Here is a 22,457-nt window from a genome sequence, read left to right as displayed (position 1 = left end):
CAAGATAGTGTAGCACTAGGGTCAAATAGAGAAATAGGTCAACAAAACAAAAGAGTCCAGAAACAAAACTACATATATATGAGTCAAGTGATTTTTTTCCCTTAAAGATTTATTTATTTATTTGAAAGGTAGAGTAACAGGAGAGAAAGCAGGAGAGAGACAGAGAGATCTTCATCTGCTGATTCCCTTCCCAAATGACTGCAAAGGTCTGGTCTGGGCCAGGCCAAAGATAGGAGCTTCATCCAGGTCTCCCACATGCATGCAGGGGCCCAAGGACTTGGACCATCCTCCACTGCTTTCCCAGGAGCATTTGCAGGGAGGAGGATGGGAAGTGTAGCAGCCAAGACTCAGTCTGAAGCTCATATGGGATACAGAGATCACAGGTGCAGTTTGATTGGTTGAGCCACAATGTCAGCCCCAGTCAAGTGATTTTTGACAAAAGTAGAAAAGTAATCAGTAGAGAAAAGATAATGGTGCTGGAACAGTTGGATATCTACATGCAAAAAATCCAGTTAATATATACACCTCATAAAAAATTAACCCAAAATGGATTGTAGACTAAATGTAAAACCTAAAACTGAATCTTCTGGGAGAAAAACCAAGAGAAAAACCTTTTTTATATTACGTGAGGCAAAGATATCTCAGGTAGAACACCATAAAAAAACCACATCCATAAAAGAGAAAAAATATCAATAGAACTTTTGTTCATCAAAAGACTTAAGAGGATGAAGAAACAAGTTTCAGGCTAGAAAAAAATATTTGCCCACTACATATCTGAAAAATGACTTGTATCTAGAACAAGGAAAGAACTCTCAAAACTCAATTAGAAGAACAAGAAAAACACAATTTTTAAAATGGGTAAGAATATGAGCAAACACTCAATCAAAGATACATAGGTAGCAAATAAGCACACAAAAAGATGCTTCATTTCACTGGTCCTTAGGGAAATGAGCATTAAGAGCACAGCAGGTTACCTCTACACACCTGTAAGAGTGTACAAAAAATATAAAGACCACACCAGGTGTTAGGAGAAGATGCTCACTGTTGGTTGCATACAAAAAGGATGGAAGGGTAGGAGGGAGGGAGGCAATGACAGCTCTCTAAGGCCCAAGCCTCTCGTCCCTCCTCCATCTCTAGTGTGTTCTCTGTGCCACAGCTGATGGGTCCCGCCTCCCCAGCACTGAGTCTCTCAATGGTTTCCCATTTCCCTCTGAGATACAGTGGCCCACCCTGTCCACCTCTCCTCCCTGACCGCATCTCGGACCCGAGCCCGTCACATTCTCCTTCCCAGCCACACTGGCCTCCTGGCTGTTTCTCAAACCCGCCAGGCACACTCCTGCCTCTGGGCCTTCATTCCAGTAGTTCCCTCTTCCTGGACACCCTCCGCCCAGATCAACACCGGCTATTCCTTTCACCTCCTTCAGACTCAATAATCTTTCAAGACTATCTCCTCCCGACCGCCCCGTTCTCAGTGCTGCCAACTTACCCAGTAGAATTGGTTGCTTTTGAAACAAGCACCAAGAACCCAGGGGCCAAATCAGTGCATTTTCAGGCCACAATTAATGGCAGAGTTCACGCCAAGAGAGCCCAGCGCACTACTGTGCTATTGCTTCTCCCTTTGCCCCGTGAAATCACCACCCCATCCCTCTTTGCGCAGTGATGCTCCCTCAACCTCCTCCCCCTTAAAACCCTTTCCCTGCATGCTCTAAGACCTCGGGGGCCGGTCTCCGTGGACTACATTTCCCATGACCCTTTGCGGTTGACTTCCGGACGGGTTCAGCCAATGACAGGAGACAGGGGCGGGTGGGCGGAAGGGAGCGTTGATAGGGTATTTCTTTGCCCACTTCCGTGTGTAGAACCGCCATCCTGGCAGTCGCAGGCCCTCTATCACAACATCCCCTTCTGGCGGTCCCTCACTGGCACGGCCAGCCTCACTGGACGCTGGTTTCATTCTCCCTCTCCTACGCCTTCACACCTCAAATGCCGCGGGTCCCTTCGTGCCGCATCACCCTTATTGGTTCTCTTAGCCTTCCCTTCGCTAACTTCTCTTGAGTAGAACCGAGTGGAATTCTCCCTCAGAAACGCGCGGGAACCCACCTACCTGAGGACTTCTCAGCTGCGAGGGGGTTACTGTGCAGATGACTCTGAGGGAGAGAGCTGTTGAATATAAAGTCACTCCAAACCGCAGCCCATCAGCCGCTGTTCTCAGGGTCAGACTTTCCTAGGGGAGCAGGGCCAGGTGTGAAAGAGGTGGGGAAAGGGAGCAGCAGATTGTGTTCCGGTGGCACGCTGGCTCGGGTACTGGCTGCTTAGACCTGGGTAAGTCATTCAGTGCTTTTTGTCCCTCAGTTTCCACCTCTGTGAAATGGTAACGGACACATTTTGAGAAGCGACTCTATGCACCTTACACGGTTACCATCAGGCTCAAGTGGGATGGAGTAAGACAAAGTGGTAGCTTGGGAAGTATGACACCGAGATGGGCACTCCAGCACCTCCGTCTGGGAGGAACCACCGCTCTGGTTTGGCAGTAGTCCACAGTAGATTACTACATGAAAAAGTGACTCAGCTTGCAGGCTTTAAATAATGCTAATGATAATTACCATAGTTATTTCCTAATATATTTATTACAAATTAGGTAATTTTGTTGTTGCTTAATAAAAACATATGGCGATTATTGTTTCAGTTACCATTTACTGACTCCTAGCTGTGTGTCTGACGCTGTAGTAAGCACGTCCTATGCATTATCTCAGTTCATCAGCAGGATGATTCTGTGAGATACAGGTACCTTTGTAAGCCCCCGTTTTACTCACGAGGAGACTGGGTTCAGAGAAGTTAAGCAACGTGCCCAAGGTCACGTAGCTATTCCAGGGTGAGGCTGAAATTCAAAGCCAGGTTCATCTCTCCTCTGCTCTGCCTTTTCATCCTGTTGGGCCAAGTGCAAAATGGCCCAAATATTTGGGCCCCTGCCACCCACATGGGAGACCCAGATGGAATTCCAGGCTCCTGATATCAGTCTGGCTCAGCCCAGGCTGTTGCAGCCATTTGGGAAATGAACCAGTAGGTGGAAAATCGATGTGTGTGAGTGTGTCTTTCAAATAAATAAATAATTTTTTTTTTGACAGGAAGAGTTAGACAGTGAGAGAGAGAGAGTGAAAGGTCTTCCTTCCGTTGGTTCACTCCCCAAATGGCCACTACGGCCGGCGCACTGCTCCAGTCTGAAGCCAGGAGCCAGGTGCTTCTTCCTGGTCTCCCATGGGGTGCAGGGCCCAAGCACTTGGGCCGTCCTCCACTGCCCTCCCGGGCCACAGCAGAGAGCTGGCCTGGAAGAGGGGCAACTGGGACAGAATCCGGCGCCCCAACTGGGACTAGAACCCGGGGTGCCAGTCCCACAGGCGGAGGATTAGCCAAGTGAGCCACGGCACCGGCCTAAATAAATAATTTTTTTTTAAAAGTTCAAAAATCAGCCGGCGCCGCGGCTCACTAGGCTAATCCTCCGCCTAGCGGCGTCGGCACACCGGGTTCTAGTCCTGGTCAGGGCGCCGGATTCTGTCCCGGTTGTCCCTCTTCCAGGCCAGCTCTCTGCTGTGGCCAGGGAGTGCAGTGGAGGATGGCCCAGGTGCTTGGGCCCTGCACCACATGGGAGACCAGGAAAAGCACCTGGCTCCTGCCATCGGATCAGCGCGGTGCGGCGGCCATTGGAGGGTGAACCAACGGCAAAGGAAGACCTTTCTCTCTGTCTCTCTCTCTCACTGTCCGCTCTGCCTGTCAAAAAAAAAAAAAAAAAGTTCAAAAATCAGAAAGGAACTGAGACTCACAGGCAAGTGACTAACTACAAGTGATGAAAAAGGACCAGCTGCGGGAGGTAGCCCACTGTCTGACAGTGGGCTTATCCTTTCAACACAGATTTATTAAGCACCTACTATGTGCTTGACCCTGGCCATGCTGCACTGAGCATTTCTGGTCTGACAGAAACACTTACAACTCAGGGCAATCAATTCTGTAAGAGGAGAAGTGCCAGATGCTCCAAGATTGCAAGGCTTCAGGGAAAGTGTTCTGGAGCAGGCGAGGTCTTGGTTGAGAGGTGAAGACTGAGTAGGATTCAGATCCTGGTGAGCCAGGCTCTTATGCCCAAACTCAACCACAGTCTTTGTTCCCAAGTAGAAGCCAAGGGAAGAGTGGTGTCTGGAGATTGAAGGGCTAGTGCACAGGCCCGGAAGGGAAGAGTGTGCATTTGGGGAACTGAAGAAGGTCCTCTGTGTCTCACCTCTGCAGAAGAACAAAGCAGAGGGCCGGCGCCGCGGCTCACTAGGCTAATCCTCCGCCTAGCGGCGCCGGCACACCGGGTTCTAGTCCCGGTTGGGGCGCCGGATTCTGTCCCGGTTGCCCCTCTTCCAGGCCAGCCCTCTGCTGTGGCCCGGGAGTGCAGTGGAGGATGGCCCAGGTGCTTGGGCCCTGCACCCCATGGGAGACCAGGAAAAGCACCTGGCTCCTGGCTCCTGCCATCGGATCAGCGCGGTGCGCCGGCCGCAGCGCGCCGGCCGCGGCGGCCATTGGAGGGTGAACCAACGGCAAAGGAAGACCTTTCTCTCTGTCTCTCTCTCTCTCACTGTCCACTCTGCCTGTAAAAAAAAATAAAAGAAAAAATAAATTAAAAAAAAAAAAAAAAGAACAAAGCAGAGGTCATTTGGGACTGCCTTTGGGACTTCCTGCCTGTCCTCTAGGGCTCCCTTCCACCCTCCTTTCTAGTGTGAGCAGTTCTAGTACTTTCCCTGTGTGTCCCTGTTGACCATGATTCCTCTCCTCTCAGAGTTATAGGGACCCTTGCCTAGGCTTGCTCTCCAGGCCAGGCCAAGGTCTTTTGACCTCATTCAGAAGCAGAGAGTGACTTCAGGCATGACCCAACATCTTTGGTGTCCAGAAATTTCTTTGTCCCAGCTGAGGGTGAGACAGAAACAGAAAGTCCCCAGAAAGTGTCATTGTCAGGGCCTGTTTACTGACAAGGTTGCTCTCATCTGGAAAATCAAGATTGGAAGCACATAACTAAGAGTGAGAGGCCATAGTCACCATGACCTGTGTTTCCTGCTCCCTCTGGACCATAAAGGAACTAAGGAGGCCAGCGCCGCGGCTCACTTGGCTAATTCTCCACCTGCGGCGCTGGCACCCCGGGTTCTAGTCCTGGTTGGGGCGCCGGATTCTGTCCCGGTTGCTCCTCTTCCAGTCCAGCTCTCTGCTGTGGCCCAGGAAGGCAATGGAGGATGGCCCAAGTGCTTGGACCCTGCACCTGCATGGGAGACCAGGAGGAAGCACCTGGCTCCTGGCTTCGGATCAGCACGGTGCACCGGCCGCAGCGGCCATTGGGGGGTGAACCAACGGAAAAAGGAAGACCTTTCTCTCTGTCTCTCTCTCTCACTCTCCACTCTGCCTGTAAAAAAAAAAAAAAAAAAAAAAAAAAAAAAGAACAAAGGAGTTAAGAGCCTGGGTTCTGGAGTCGGTGAGACTGGGTTCAAATTCTACCCCAGTCCCTGTGAGGGAGAAGCAAGTCACCTCACCTCACCGAGCCTTATTCCTTAAAATCATAGTGCTACCTCCTTGGGGACAGTATGCATGTGTCCAACAAAGGGACCAGAGACCATTCCCATGGATTGGCACCCAAAAAAGGCTTAGTCTTTTGGTACTGTTTTTTTTCTCAACCTTAGCCATGAACCAGGCCCAGCCTTCTCCTTTATCCAGTTTCCAGGGAAGTGCTTTAAGGTGGGATGGGGGGAAGCAGGAAATGGGGGGGGGCAATGCTTCCATTACAACATTGACTTCTGATTAAAGAATTGCATACCAAAAAATGCACAAATCATAATATGCAGCTTGACATAATTTCAAAAGATGGAACACACTTATTAACCAGTACATAGCTGAAGAAGGAACATGACCAGCCCTAGGTGTGGTGGGTAATACTGACAGTGGTGGCAGGAAAGGGCTCTTTGGTGGTTGAGGGGTGGGGTTCTCAGGGTCTCAAAGAGTCACAGTGTCAACAAAGGACACTGTGACCCCCCACCCCACCGCTTTCACCGCTACCTCCAAGAGTACTCACTACCCTGACTTCTGAAGCCAGACATCCGTGGAGCCTGCTTTTCTATTTATGTTAAGTGGAATCATGCTGCACATAGTCCTCTGTGTCTGGCTTCTTTCACTCAGCACCAGGCTGATGAGAGTCACCCACACTGAGGGAGATAATTATAGATCATTCACTCGTGTTGCTATATGGTGTTCCATTGTGGTCACCCATTCCACTGTTGATGAGTGTTCAGGGAGTGTCCGGTTTGGGGCTATTGTGGGAAGGGCTGTGATGAATATTCTAGGGTATGTCTTTTTTAAAGATTTATTTATTTATTTGAAAGGCAGAGAGAGAGAGAGAGATGAAGATAGAGACAGAGGCAGAGGCAGACACAGACAGATCTTCCATCCACTGGTTTTTTTCTCCAAATAGCCCCAACAACTGGGACTGGGCCAGGCCAAACCTAGGAGCTTGAAGCTTCTCCTGGGTCTCCCATGTGGGTGCACAGGCCCAAGCACTTGGACCATCTTTACTGCTTCCCCTGGCACATTAGCAGAGAAATGGATCAGAAGTGGAGCAGCTGGGACTTGAACCAGCACCTATATGGGATGCCGGTACTGCAGGCAGAGGCTCAGCCTCTTTCGCCACAGAACCAGCCCCCAGAGTAATTTTTTTATATACCTGATCCATGACATGGGGCACAGGAGCCTGCTTCCTCAATGGCCAATCATTTGTTCACACACATCTATGAAGCTCAGATCTGACCAGGCACGGCAATGAGCCACCAGAATGCCAAGATAGAAAGGCCATGGGCTGATGCTGGCCCGTGCACACTGAGATCTGTTCCTCACCCCTCCCCTCGTGTGTGGGCACGTGGCAGGACTGGGTGCTGTGGGATCGTACTGAGCTCTTCAGGCTGTATTTCCTCTGTGCTGGGTCAACTGGAAGACACTGGCTGATCTCGGTGGACAGGAGAAGGAAAGAAGCTTGGGTGGGGGGGCTCCTCCCTCTCTGACTTGGGCGGTGCCTCTGGCTATGGCTGCATCTCTTCTGTGGCTCCAGCTCCCAGACGATAAGCCTGGCATGGCTCCAGCTTCTGCAGCTGACCTTGGTCCCTGGGTTCCAGTAGCATCTCCTGATCTCTCGCCCCTCCAGCTGAGGGATGGAAGTGGCTTCCTGCTGCTTTGCCTCTCCACCTTTCTTGCTCTTCTGTCACCTGCTTATCCAGTTCCTCACAATCGTTCTCTCTTTAGATGTTTCATGGTGGTTTCTATTTTCCCACTGGACCAGCATTGGTTCTGGCAGGGACCTCCAAGGCTGGTTGGGAGTTCTCTAGCAAAAGGACATCTCATCCAAGGAGACCATTGCACTGGTGGTGCCAGATGAGATGGGTTGGGAACTGTGGGACTGTTACATGCTCTGGGTTGCCTGGATAGTTGCCAGGAGACCTGATGCCAACTGGGGAGCAGTAGTTCCTCTAGGACTGAGGGCAGTGAGGGGTGGTCATGGCAGTGTCCTGCTAGCCAAGACTGTTCCCTCCAAGACATGTTTCTGTCTGGGTCTACGGGCCAGGGGTCTGCAGACCAGCCTTCAGCATGAGATGCTTTGATGGCCGTTTACCTCTGTGGAAACAACCCAGGAGTGAAGAATGGCATCTCAGACCTCATGATATTCCCAGACTCATGCATAGTAGGTACTAAGAGGGTACTTCAAATATGAAACGGGGGTTGGCATTGTGGCACATTGGGTTAAGCTGCCGCTTGTGATACCAGTATCCCATACCAGAGCAGTGGATCGAGTTCTGGCTGCTCTGCCTCCAATCCAGCTCCCTGCTAATATACCTGGGAAAGCAGTAGAAGATGCTCCAAGTACTTGAGTCCCTGCTGTCCATTTGGGAGAACCTGATGGAGTTTCAGACTCCTGGCTCTATCCTGGCCCAGTCCCAGCCACGGCAGCCATTTGGGAAATGAACCAGCAGATGGAAGACCTCTTTCTCTCTCTCTCTCACTTTGCTTTTCAAATAAAATAAATAAACCTTTTTAAGAAATGAAATGGGTAGGGCTGGTGTTGTGATTTAGCAGGTTAAGCCACTGCCTGTGGAAAATCTCTCTGTCTCTCTTTCTCTTTGTCTGTAACTCTGCTTCTCAAAAAAAAAAAAATCAGAAAGGAAGAAAGGAAGGAAGGAAGCAAGGAAGGAAGGAAAACTGAGATGGTGAAACACCACTAACAAAGAAGGGTGAAATTCAGATTCAAATCATGGTCTCTTGAAGTCACTGGGCATCAATTTGACACCCAGTTGCTTCACTTGTGATTCAGCTCCCTGCTAATGTGCCTGGGAAAGCAGTGTAAGATGCCCCAAGTATATGGGCCCCTGCACTCACGTGGGAGACCTAGAAGAAGCTCCAGGCTCCTGGCTTCGGCGTGGCAAAGCCCCAGCCATTGTGGCCATTTGGGGAGTGAACCAGCAGATGAAAGATATCTCTCTCTCTTTCTGTCTTTCCCACTATATAACTCTGGCTTTCAAATAAATAAAAATAAGTTTTTTTTAAAAAATTGATCTAAAAGTCAAGTTTATATTGGTGCAAACAAATTTTGAAATCTATGCATAGTTTTTTTCATAATATACATTTTTTTCATGAATTCCTTAAGACCCTTCATCATAACAACTCACACATGAGTGTTGGCTATATGCACTGTTCTAAGCATTTGATGTCTTAACTTAGCATCTTTCAGTGTGATCCCACTTTATGGATGAGCATACTGAGGCACCAAGAGGTAAAGTCACTAGTACCCAATCAGTCTTTGCTGATGGCAATAGCATCAATAAGTTGTATGGTACAATGCAAAAATACACTGGCTTTGGAATTCAAGAGATGATGGTTTGAATCTGAATTTCACCCTTTGTTAGAGTTGCAGTATCTCAGTTTCTTTTTTTTTTTTTTAAGATTTATTTATTTATTTATTTGAGAAGCAGAGTTACAAAGAGAGGGAGAGTCAGATTTTCCATCTGCTGTTCATTCCCCAAATGGCCTCAATGGCTGAAGCTGGGCTGATCTGAAGTGAGGAGCCAGGAGTCTCTTCCAGGTCTCCCACATGGGTGCAGGGGCCCAAGGACTTGGGCCATCTTCTACTGCTTCCCCAGGCCATTAGCAGGGAGCTGGATTGGAAGTGAAGCAGCCAAGACTCAAACCGGTGACCATATGGGATGCTGGCACCACAGACGGAGGCTAAACCTACTACACCATACCACTGGCTCCACCGTCTCAATTTCCTTTCCTGTGAAATGAAGATAGTAATGGCCACCTGATCAGCTTCCTAGGGATTGAATGAACAACATTACTGAGAGAATAGAGCCTGTACACACACACACACATGCATACATATACACACCAATGTGTAACAGAAAATTGTTTTTCACTGCATGTGTGTTATACTTCAATTTTTTTCAGTCATATACTTATTTATGTATGATTTATAATGGCCTAAAAATGAGTCATAACCTTCAGATTTAACAAGCCAGCAATTAACTTACTTTATCTGATAAAATACTACGTGTGATAAATGTGTCTGTGTCACTCTAGACACTGGCCTTAGGGTAGAAGTTTCCTTTTTTGGGGATCACATTAATAATTCCAATATATGAGTATACTTTTTCTTTAAAAAGATTTATTTATTTATTTATTTGAAAGAGTTAGAAGGAGAGACAGCCTGGAGCTCAGAGCTTCTTCTAGCTTCCTATGTGGGCATAGGAGCCCAAGTACTTGGACTGTTTTCTGCTGTGTTCGCAGACCATTAGCAGGAACTGGCCTGGAAGTGGAGCAGCTGGGAATTGAACTGACACCCACATGGGATACCAGTGTCAGGAGAAGGGGCTTAACCTACTACGCCACAACACTGGTCCTCATGAGGTATACTCTTAAGACTGCAGTATTTTAATTTTTCATTTTAAAATATTTCAGCTGCAAAACAGAATAAGGAATTGCTGTATAATGTTAACATTTTACTACCTTTGCTTTATCCTCCTGTGTGTGTGTGAGAGAGAGAGAGAGAGAGAGAGAGAGAGAGAGAGGGAGAGAGAAACATTTGAGAGTAACTTGCAAAACTGATGCTGCTTTATCCCTAACTGTTTCTGTGTGTATCCTGGAAACCAGATGTTTTCTTACAAGATTATGAAAAACAAGAGATTTAATTCATTATATAATTTGTGTCTTCTATAGTAAAATAAATAAGTGAACTTTTCTGGTCCAGGATTTCATTTAGTGGTCGTGTCTCTCCAGGTTCCTTTTATCTGAAAAAGTTGTTTTGTCTTTGATGACCATGAGTTTTTGAAAAAGATTTTTCTTTATTTTTTATTTGCAAGGCAGAGTGACATGGTGGTGGGGTTGGGAGGGCAGATCTTCCATTCACTGGTTCACTCCCCAAGTGGCTGCAGTGGCTGGGGTTGGCTCAGGCTGAAGCCAGGAGCCTGGAACTCCATCCTGGTCTCCCATGTGGGGTGGCAGGACCCAAGCACTTGGGCGGTTTGCCACTGCTTTCCTAGGTGCATTAGCAAGGAGCTGGATTGGAAGTGGAGCAGCTGGGACTTGAACTGAACCAGTGGTTGTATGGAATGCTGGCATCGTAGGTGGCAGCTTAACCCACTGTGCCACAATGCCAACACCGGTGACCTTGACAATTTCTAGAGAGTAAAAGCCAGTTATTTTTTAACAGTGCTGCTCAGTTGGGCTTTTCTGATGTCTTCTCATGGTCTGTTTAGGTTCTCCATCATGGGCAGGAATATCAGAAAAATGTGGTTCTTGGGATGGTGCATCAGAATACACTTGTTATCTACATGGTGATTTTGGCTTTGACCACTTGATTAAGATGGTGCCTGCCAGCTTCCTCTGCAGTGCAGTTACTGTTTTTCCTTTTGTAATTATAAGTATCTTTGGGGGAGATACTTTGAGTCTATGTAAATATGTTGTTTCTCATCCTACTTTCACACACCAGTTTTAGTATTCATTGGTGTTGCTTGCCTGAATAAATTGTTACTGTGACAGCTGCCAAATGGTGATTTTTCTAATTCTATCATTCCTTTTGCATTTCTTAGTCAGGATGGGAGACCTCTTTCTCTGTCTCTACCTCTCTCTGTAACTCTGTCTTTCAAACAAATAAAATAAATCTTAAAAAAATAAAGCAAACATATATATGATGCAAATACATTGTGTTTCATATAAGATAGTTACACTGAAAGTCTACAGTTGAGATTCTTCTTAAATGTGGATCCAAAAACAAATGTGGATCCAAATAATCCCATTTCCTCCCCACTACACCCCATAATGATGCCTATACTATAGGCTGAGCATCCTCATCTGAAAATCTGAAACCCCAGATGCTCCTGAATCTGAAATCTTTTTATTAAAGATTTACTTACTTTACTTGAAAGTCAGAGTTACACAGAGAGAGAAGGAGAGGCAGAGGGAGAGAGATAGAGGTCTTCCATCTGGTGGTTCATTCCCCAGGTGGCCACAATGGCTGGAGCTGTGCCGGCCTGAAGCCAGGAGCCAGGAGTCTCTTCCAGGTCTCCCACGTGGGTGCAGGGGCCCAAGGACTTGGACCATCTTCTACTGCTTTCTCAGGCCATAGCAGAGAGCTGGATTGGAAGTGGAGCAGCCAGGTCTCGAACCAGCGCCCATATGGGATGCCAGCACTACAGGTGGCAGCTTTACCTGCTCTGCCACAGCGCTGGCCCCCTGAAATCTTTAGAGTGCTGACATGATGCCACAGCTGGAGAATTCTACAACCAAAAATAAATTTTAAAATATATCTAGATAGATAGATGATAGATAGATAGATAGATAGATAGATTGATTGATAGATTAGAAAGAGAGAAGCAGAGCAATATCTACTAGTTCACTCCCCAAATACCTGCAAAGGCCAGAACTGGGCCACCCTAAAGCCAGAAGTCACATCTCTGGTGGGTGGCAGGAATCCAATTACCTGAGCTGTCATCACTGCCTCCCAAATTGAGCTATCATATCTGCCTCCCAAGGTCTGCATTAGCAGGAAGCTGGAATCAGGAGCCAGAGCCAGGCATCAAACCCAGGAACTTTCTTGTGGGATGCAAGCCAAATGTCCTACCTGGAAAAATTCCTCACTTGGCCTCATGTGATCAGTCACAGTCAAAACATAAGTTCTAGATAAACCTTGTATAAAATTACCTCCAGGGAGTCTGGCGCTGTGGCATAGTGGGTTAGGTTTCCGCCTGATACACTGGTATCCCATATGGGTACCAGTTTGAGTCCTAGCTGCTCCATTTCCAATCCAGCATCCCTGCTGATGGCCTGAGAGAGCAGTGGAGGATGGCCCGAGTGCTTCGGCCCCTGCACCCACATGGGAGACCTGGAAGAAGCTCCTGGCTCCTGGCTTTGGATTGGCCCAGCTCCGGCCATTGCAGACATTTGGGGAGTGAACCAGTGGATGGAAGATTTCTCTCTCTCTGTCTTTCCCTCTTTCCCTGTAACTCTGCCTTTCAAATAAATAAATCTTTTTTTTTAAATTACCTGTAGGCTATGTGTATAAAGGTGTACATGAAACATAAATGAATTTTGTCTTTAGGCTTAGGTCCCATGCTGAGATATTGTATTATGTATATTCAAATAACTCAAAATCTGAAAAAAATTCAGAACCCAAACCCTTCTGGTCCTAGGCATTTTGGATAAAGGATACTCCATCTGCATGAACCAGTGGATGGGAGATCTCTGACTCTCTGCTTTTCAAATACAAAATAAATAAAATTTAAAAACAAAATGAAGAGAAGCAAGAATAAATAGGTAAATTGCCCAAATGGCCAGCTCCTCATAGGTGACAGGAATGTCACCTGCACTGGAGGCTGCTTGTAACACTGAAATGAGGGCCGGGATGTGAGGCACTCAGCACAGACCCAGCTGAGAGCAGGTGCTTTGGCAGCCTTGGGTGGATTCACAAGGGATGAATCACTTGGAGAGACCAGCACTTGGCTGAGATACCCATGTGGGCTGAGGGCCCCTCTGCTCCTGCCGATCTGGCACCAAATGCGGAGCTAATATTGGATCTCCAGGAGGGAGACTGTTGTCTTGGGGACAGTGATGTTGTCGCTCCCCCTCTTCATGGAGGAACGACACTAAACCCTGCCTAGGCTTCATATCCGAGTCACGGCACCATTATGTCGCTCCCCGTCTTCGTGGAGGAACGACACAGGACCCTGCGCTGTTCTTTTGTCTGCTCGGCCCTCCCCGGGTTTGCTGCTGGTTCTTCCCGGGTTGGCTACCGTCCCTTCCACCTCCGTGGAAGGGCGGTTCCCCCTGCCACTTTCCCCACTTCCGCGGGGGAGTGGCACACCGCCGGCCGGCTCTCTCGGGGGCTGCACAGGTGTTCCTTCAGATAGATGTTCCTGGTGCATGGTGTCTCTCTCCTCCTTTATAGTCCTCTTCCACCAATCCCAACTCTGCTACCCACACGCCGAGTACGCTGCTCTCCTCCAATCAGGAGCAGGTCCGCAGTTTATTGGTTGAACTGGAGGCAGCTGTGTAGAAGCTGTTTCCTCCTCTCCCAGCGCCATATTGTGGGAGAGCAGATGCATAGAATAAGTCTTAATTCCAGTAACTTAGTCTAGTCCGAGTTGCTCCCAGTTGCTCCCCACAGATGTCTTTCTGATCCTCTCTCCAGGAGGGAGTCAGGTCTGATGAAAAGGCAGAGACTGTGGGCTGGGCCGTGAGGTCAGTGTACTCAGTTATTAACTTGCCCCCCAGATAAATGGTGTATACTCCCTGGGCCTCATTCTCTTCATCCAGAAAATGGAGATATTTGCAACAGGTCCAATACTTCCCAAGTGGTCCTGAGGCCTCTGTGGCACAGTGGGTTGAACCTGGGGAGCCTGCAAGCCGTATTGGAATGCCTGGGATCAAATCTTGTCTCCACATACAATCTAGCTTCCTGATGGCCCAAGTACTTGTGTACACGCCACACACATGGGAGACCTGAATGGAGTTCAGGCTCCTGGCTTTGGCCTGGCCCAGCCCCAATGGTTACAGACAATTGGGGAGTGAATTAGTGGACAGAAGATGTCTCTGTCTCTGTCACTCTGCTTTTCAAATAAATAAATAAATAAAGCTTTAAAAATGGAAGAAAATAGCTAGAACTAGAATTAGGAGCTCTATGAATATAAAAGGTCACTAAGGAAGCCTCTGGAGTGATTAGAGCCTTTCGCTCAACCACCTCCTCATGCATGAGCCCAGGAGTCACTCTCAAGACTTCCCAGCTCTCCTCCATCCCTTCCTTGCCTCCTTTACCTTTTACCTTTTTTTTTCTTTTTTTCTGAAAATCAGAGTTACACACAGAGAGAAGGAGAGGCAGAGAGAGAGAGAGAGAGAGAGAGAGAGAGAGAGAGGTCCTCCATCTGCTGGTTCACTCCCTCCCCAAATGGCCACAATGGGCAGAGCTGGGCTGATCCAAAGCCAGGAGACAAGAGCCTCCTCCAGGTCTCCCATGCAGGTGTAGGGGCCCAAGGACTTGGGCCATCTTCTACTGCTTTGCCAGGCCATAGCAGAGAGCTGGATCGGCAGTGGAGCAGCTGGAATTCGAAACGGCGCCCACATGGGATGTCAGTACTAAAGGTAGCTGCTTTATCCACTATGCCACAGCACCAGCCCCCACCTTTTACCTTAATCAATCAGCCTTGCACAACTTCCCCAGGATGGCTCCAAGAGAACCCTGTGCAAAGCCTGGTTGAAAGGGTCCTTTGTTTCCATGGGTTGGGAAAGGACTCCTTTAGGATTGCTAAAATGCAGCTGTCTATGGGATCCAGAGCCACAGGTGGCTGATGGGAAAGGAGAGGAGGGAGGAACCATCTCCACCCCTCCCCAAAGTGAGTCACCTTGTCAACATGCCCTGTGACATCACAGCAAGTTCTACCAGGTCCCCCAAGATCTGGGGCCCGCCCTTGCAAGGCAGAGCCTTGCCCTTCCTCTCCTTCAGAGTCAAAATCAGGAGATGTGAGCCAGGCTAGAGCCACCAGGACCCCAGAACCCCATCCTACTCAACCTCTTCCCCACCATCACAGTCTTGGTAAAACAGAAACAGTTTTCCTCCCTGTCCTCCACCCCAGTCCACCCCCAAAGGAAACCTGTTTACAACTTGATGTGGAATATTCCAGATGTTGTGTAAATTTATTTGACTTTTTTAAGGTTAAAATTTATGTTCCGTGGAGGGAAAATGAAACAGGATACAATCTGCCTTGGAGGAGAGAGAAATGGAGAGAGAATGGTTAGGGTAATAGCCTTGTAGTTGGACAGGAGGAATAGCTTTAAAAAAAGATTTATGGCCGGTGCCGCGGCTCACTAGGCTAATCCTCCGCCTTGCGGCGCCGGCACACAGGGTTCTAGTCCTGGTCGGGGCACCGGATTCTGTCCCGGTTGCCCCTCTTCCAGGCCAGTTCTCTGCTGTGGCCTGGGAGTGCAGAGGAGGATGGCCCAAGTCCTTGGGCCCTGCACCCGCATGGGAGACCAGGAGAAGCACCTGGCTCCTGGCTTTGGATCAGTGCGGTGCGCCAGCTGCAGCGCGCCGGCTACGGCGGCCATTGGAGGGTGAACCAATGGCAAAAGAAGACCTTTGTCTCTGTCTCTCTCTCTCACTGTCCACTCTGCCTGTCAAAATAAATAAATAAATAAAATAAAAAAATAAAAAAAAAGATTTTTTTATTTCGGTGGCAGAGTTAGAGAGAGAGAGAGAGAGAGACAGAGAGAGATCTTCCATCTGTTGGTTTACTCCAAGTGGCTGCAACAGTCAGGTCTGGCCCAGGCCAAAGCCAGGAGCTGAGAACCCTATATGGGTCTCCCATGTGGGTGGCAAGTATCCAAACACTTGGGCCATCTTCCACTGCTTTCCCAGGGACATTTGCAGGGAGCTGGATCAGAAGCAGAGCAACCAAAACTTAAATTGACACTCACATGGGATGCTGGTGTCACAGGGGATGACACTGCTCCACTATGCTAGCCCCTAACTTCTGATGTTCTATGTAACACAGCAGAATAGCTATGGCTGGCAACAATTAGTTGAATATTTTAAAATGGCTGATAGAGAGGATGTTGTATGTTCTCAACACAAAGAAACAGTGTATCTAAAGTGGTAGATTGGGGCCGGCACCGTGGCACAGTAGGTTAATCCTCCACCTTCGGTGCTGGCATCCCATATGGGCGCTGGTTCTAGTCCCAGTTGCTCCTCTTCCAGTCCTGCTCTCTGCTGTGGCCTGAGAAAGCAGTAGAAGATAGCCCCAGTGCTTGGGCCCCTGCACCCGCATGGGAGACCAGGAAGAAGCACCTGGCCCCTGGCTTCAGATCGGCGCAGCTCCAGCCATTGTGGCCATTTGGGGAGTGAACCAACAGAAGGAAGACCTTTCTCTCTGTCTCTCTCTCTCACTGTCTGTAACTCTACCTGTCAAATAAATAAATAAAATCTTTAAAAAAAAAATTGGTATATATACCAGTCATTCCAAACTACATCACACATTGTGTACATGTATTGAAATGTCATAGTTTACTCTGTAAATATGTACAATTACTGTGTGTCAATAAAAATTTTAATTAAAAAAATCTACCTTGACTTTTATCTCATATCCATATCCACCCTCTACAAGTTTATGCACCTTTTCCATCTTTCTCTATGTGTTTTTAATTGTACCTATATCTATTTGCATGGGAAATGTGTCGCTTTATTTTGTGTGCATGTGTTTTCTATAAACACTGACTTTTCACACCTATTATTTCCAGCCACCATCCTATGGAATCTTGAAGATTCCTCCATGTTGGACATACAAGGCTACCTGTTTTAAGCATAATGTGGTATTCTATTAGTTGGCTATATCAATTTATTTATCCTTTTCCTATTTATGTTGTTTCTAATTTTTTCTTTTATCCTTTATAAAAATTATTTCTTTAACTTTGATCAAATTCATGCATGTCATGGTGTAAATATGTCAAATAATATTACAAAGTTTGAACTGGCATTGTGGTGCAGCGAGTTAAGTCACTGCTTACTACACCAGCATCCCATATCAGAGTGCTGGTTTGAGTCCTGGCTGCTCCACTTCCAATCCAGCTCCCTGCTAATGCACTTGGGAAGGCAGCGGGAGATGGCCCAAATGCTTGGGCCACTGTATCCCATGTAGGAGACTCAGATGGAGTTCCTGGCTCTTGGCTTCAGCATATCCCAGACCTGGCTATTGTGGCCATTTGAGAAGTGTACCAGCAAAAAAAGAACTCTGTGTGTGTGTGTGTGTGTGTCCTTCTGCTTTTCGAATAAATAAATCTTTAAAAATATCACAAGGCTTACAGAAAAAAATCAGTGCCACTTCCTCCATACACATATATTCCATCTCTGAGTCCTGCTCATATAAGAAAATGCCTCGTTACTCTTTCAGCTGTTTCTTCTGGTATTCATGTCCATATGTGTGAATAAGATGCTGAGATGTGATATCTTGGCTTAGCAGCCCTGGTCAACTACCTTCCTATTGTAGAAGCAGGTTTAATGCTTCACACCCACCCACCTGCCTCTCCTCTCTCCATTCTTGCCATAGAGTTACATGATAAATTAGTATTCCCTGTTTACATTTACTGTGGTCATGGAAGTATTTTTTCCTGCCAAGCAGTGGGTCTCAACTGTAACTGGACATTAAATCATGCAGGGAACTTTAAATAACCCTAAAGCTTGCCTGCTCCCCAGATCCATTAATTCTAGGCTCTCCTGGGTTGAGGCCCAGGCATCAGTACTTCTTGCTGCTCCCCAGATGTTTACAATTTTCAGTCAAGAGTAAGAACCATTGTTGAGAAACCAAGTACTGTTACCTTGGTTTCCTTGTTTAATATTTGACTCTGGAATATTTTTTTATACTCAAGCCTAAAGAAGCAGGGTATTTTTTTAAGATTTATTTATTTATTTGAAAGCAGAGTTATAGAGAAGCAGAGGCAGAGAGAGAGAGAGAGAGAGAGAGAGAGAGACAGAAAGAGGTCTTCCATCTGCTGGTTCATTCCCCAAATGGCCGTAACAGCCAGAGCTGGGCCATTCTGAGTTAGGAATTTATTCCAGATCTCCCACATGGGTACAGGGGCCCAGGCACTTGAACCATCTTCTACTGCTTTTTCAGGCCATAGCAGAGCGCTGGATCAGAAGTGGAGCAGCCAGGACTTGAACCAGCACCCATATGAGCCGGCACTGCAGGTGGCGGCTTTACCCAATAAGCCACAGTGCCGGCCCCACTTTTTTTTTTTTTTTTTAATATCTGCTTAGTTTTCTATATCTCAGTAATTCTTCTCAAGCCCCTCTGAGTGCTGTCGTCTACACTGTCAAATACAGCAGGTCATTTGCAAATTCCATTTCCTACAGAGACCTTTGAAAAGGTCCTCCACTACAGAAAGGTTGCACTTCCTATGTGGCCTGCCACACAGCTCTCTATCCTTCTCTGTTTCATCCCTGAGCATACTCTGAGTCTGCTGTCTTTCTCTTCCTTGACACGCTCTTTTCATTTTGGTGAAGATCCCTTAGTAGCTTTCTGAGAGATGCTGCATAGGAGTGTATTTGGGGGCTGTTGTATGCCCAAAAATGTTTTGATTTTACACCCAAATTTAGGGGCCGACACTGTGATGTAGTAGGTAAAGCCACTGTCTACAGTGCCAACATCCCATATGGGCGCCAGTTCAAGTCCTGGCTGCTCTTCTTGCAATCCAGCTCTCTGCTATGGCCTGGGAAAGCAGAAGAAGGTGGCCCAAGTGCTTGGTTCCCTGCACCCCTGTGGGAGACGCAGACAACATCCCATATGGGCCCCAGTTCAAGTCCTGGCTGCTCCTCTTGCAATCCAGCTCTCTGCTATGGCCTGGGAAAGCAGAAGAAGGTGGCCCAAGTGCTTGGTTCCCTGCACCCCTGTGGGAGACGCAGAGGAATCTCCCAGCTACTGGCTTCAGATTGGGCCAGCTCCAGCCATTGTGGCCATTTGGGGAGTGAACAAGCAGATGGAAGACCTCTCTCTCTGCCTCTGTCTCTCTGTAACTCTACCTTTCAAATAAATATTAAAAAAAAATTGATGGAATGAAACTTTGGCTCAGTTTAGAATTCTGGAGTTGGAAATTACTTTTCCTAAGAATTTTGAAGCCATTATATCCTAGCACCCAGTGTTGTTTCTGAAAAATGCAATTCTTGTCCTAATCTTTGATTTAGGAACTTGATTGTCTTTATGGTAGGTTTTTGGCTGTTCTCTTTAACTCCAGTAGTCTGAAATTTTCTGTTGATGTGTTCTGCTGTGGCTCTTTTTTGTTTCATTGGCTGGGCATTTGATAGTCCCTTTAAATCTGTAAAGTCATGCTCTTGAATTGTTTTATAACAATTTCCTATACTCCATTTTCATTTCAGAAATCCCTATTAGTTGTATGTTGGACCTCTTGGATTTTTTCTTCTTTTCTTATCTTTCTTATTATTGTACTTTGTGAAGAATTTCTGTAAGTTTCCCTTCTCATCCTCTCATTGAATGTTTTATTTCTGCTTTTACTTTTTTATTTACAAAAGTCTCATATTTTCTGATTGCCTCTGTAGCTGACACTTTTGGTGCTCTAGCCATAATCCTTGGCATTTGCCCCTGCATGTTTGCTGTGAATATTTATGACTGCCCAAGGTCTATTTTCTTCCAGGTGGCAGCCTCAGCCTGAGTGCAGGAAAAGCTGGAAGAAACAAAGGTCAGTTCCCTTGGAAGAAGCTGGAAACTCTGCGCCCACTGGTTGGAATACCTCGGAGGCAAATCCTGCACCATCATCCAGAGTGCCCGGGTGAGATCAAGCTCCATTTGCCAGCGATGGTAACAGATTTGACAGCACACATTTTGTTGTCTTCCTACTCTTCCCTGACTCACTTCTCCAACCCAGTATTTTCTGAAATTTTCTTTTTTTTTTAAGGACTTATTTATTTGAAAGTTAGAGTTACGCCAAGGCAGAGGCAGAAAGGGAGAGGTCCTCCATCCTCTGGTTCACTCCCCAAGTGGACTCAACAGCCAGAGCTGGGCCAATCTGAAGTCAGGAGCCAGGAGCTTCTTCTGGGTCTCCCATGCAGGTGCAGGGGCCCAAGCACTTGGCCATCTTCTGCTGCTTTCCCAGGCCACAGCAGAGAGCTGGATCAGAAGTGGAGCAGCTGGGATTCAAATCTGGGATGCCAGCATTGCAAGTGGCAGCTTTACCTGCTACGCCACAGCGCCAGCCCCCTGAAATTTTCTTCCAAAAATTACTTGTACTGGAATCACTGTCTCAGAGTCTGCTTCTGGAGAAACCCAAACCAAAACAGTCCCTTCCCTTTTTTAAACAGGAACATTTGCTTCTCTTGTGGATGCAATTTATTGATACTAATTATAGTGAGATATAACATTTATTTTTAAAGAATAGCTCCTTTATTTTAAAATTTATTTGAAATAAATTAGTTATTAATATAATAGAATATTAATATAAATTATTTATTGAAAGATAGAATGACAGAGACAGAGATCTTCCATTAGCTGATTCACACACACATACACACACACACACACACCGATGCCTGTAACAGCTAGGCCCAGGCTAGGCCAAAGTCAGGAGCCAGGAACTCAATCCAGGTCTTCCACACAGGTGGCAAGGACCCAAGTATGTGAGCCATCACTTGCTGCCTCCCAGGATGCGCATTAACAGGAAGCTGGAATCAGAAACAAAGTCTGGACTCGAGCCCATGCACTCTGGTATGGGATGCAAGAGCCCCCAGTGGCGTCTTGCCTGCTGTACCAAATGCTCACCCACTAACATATATTTCAAAAGGCTCATTCTTGCTGATGTAAGGAGACTTAACTTGGCTTGTGAGTTTCTGAGATTCCTCCCGTTTCCTCCTGAGAGCAAATGTGCCCGGCTGGCAGCATCTTTGGAGCCAAGTGATAGGCGGGGCCAAGATCCATGCACACTTACAAGTCGTCCTCATTTTTAGTACTGTGCTTCCTCCTGCCCTTTGTCATGATTGGTGTTTTTGGGTCACGAACCTCCCTGGTTCCATTTTTCTCAACTTCTGCCAAGGTGTGGAAAGTATAGCTGCCTGGCCACACCAAATCTGAAAGGTACGCCAACTGGTTATTCCTGTTATAAATGCTATATAAAATTTCACCTCAATCTAATTAAAATGACATCACTCATTTTATTATCTCCCATAGTTTTTGTGGTTGAAGAACTTGGGACGGGCTCAGCTGGGTGGCTGTAGCTTGGGATCCTTCATGCAGCTGCAGCTGGACACTGATTGATGTTGGACCAGTAGGGAACTGGACAGGAGTCCTCTCTTATCTGTGTAGTCTTAGGGCCTCTCCGTATGGTGTCTGCATATCGGCTACTTTGGGCTTCCTCGCAGCGTGGCAGACCCAGAAGTTTCTGATTCCGGCATGAGAGTCCCAGTCTCGAGAATTTTGCAGCATCACTTCCATTGCATTCTTTGGTCACTCCAATTGAGCCTGCCTCAATTCAGTGGGAAGGAGCATAGACTCCAGCTCTCAAGAGGAGGAAGGGCACAGTCACATAGTGGAGTAGCATATGGAATAAAATTTATTATAGTGGCCATCTTGGGAAAATAATCTCCACACTGCTCTCACTACCTCTTATACAGAGGTCCTACTCATGCTTCTGTTTTAATCCCACTCTACCTCCATCCCACCATTCTGGATCAACTCCTAACATTTTGTGGTTTAAGTTCATGAATTTCCTTGATACTTGTGAGGGCCACTATATACAGGTGTGCAAACTGGACAGCACACACGTGCCGTTCACCTGGCAAACACTGTACTTCGTCTATTTTTTGTGATATTTCCCAGCAGATGGAGGTAAAGTGGGAGGGAGAGAACAACAGTGGAGGAGGAGCAGGGGTGCACCAAGGTCAGGGAACAGGGTTGGGAATACATAGTTTTAACCATATTCTGGACTTAAAATTTTTTTCCCTCTTGGCTTTATTCCTATTAACGAGGGTTTCTCAACTTTTGGCACTACTGACTTTAGACTGGTCATTCTTGGGAAAGGGAGCATTGGCACTGTATGTTGTAGGATGTTTAGCAGCCTCCCTGACCTCCATAGGATACAAAGGCACTTTCCCACCCAGTTGTGACAAAAATGTCTCCAGACATTGTTTAGTGTCTCCTGAGGCTGGGAGGGGCAAAATCACACACACACACACACCACACTGAAAACCACTACTGGGGCCAGTGCTGTGGCATAGCGCACTAAGCCCTGGCTTGCAGCGCTGGCATCTCATATGAGCACTAGTTCAAGTCCTGGCTGCTCCACTTCTGTTCCATCTCCCTGGTAATGTGCCTGGGAAAGCAGCAGAGGATGGCCCAAACCCTTGGGCCCCTGCACCCATG

General features: G+C 47.1%; 1 long non-coding RNA gene across 1 annotated transcript; it reads left to right on the top strand.

Moving 5' to 3' along the window:
• The first annotated feature begins 1,833 nt into the window (after positions 1-1,833).
• LOC127491307 (uncharacterized) lies at positions 1,834-21,983 on the top strand. The gene is made up of 3 exons (XR_007919920.3): positions 1,834-2,319; positions 9,838-9,957; positions 19,741-21,983. It is a non-coding gene; the product is annotated as an uncharacterized LOC127491307 (long non-coding RNA).
• Positions 21,984-22,457: the final 474 nt, after the last annotated feature.

Source organism: Oryctolagus cuniculus, chromosome 18 (genome assembly GCF_051225735.1).
Source record: "Oryctolagus cuniculus isolate XC-2025 breed Fujian yellow rabbit chromosome 18, ASM5122573v1, whole genome shotgun sequence".
NCBI classification, from domain to species: Eukaryota; Metazoa; Chordata; class Mammalia; order Lagomorpha; family Leporidae; genus Oryctolagus; species Oryctolagus cuniculus.
Note: the sequence above shows the minus strand (reverse complement) of the source record. Positions and strands in the feature narration are given on the sequence as shown.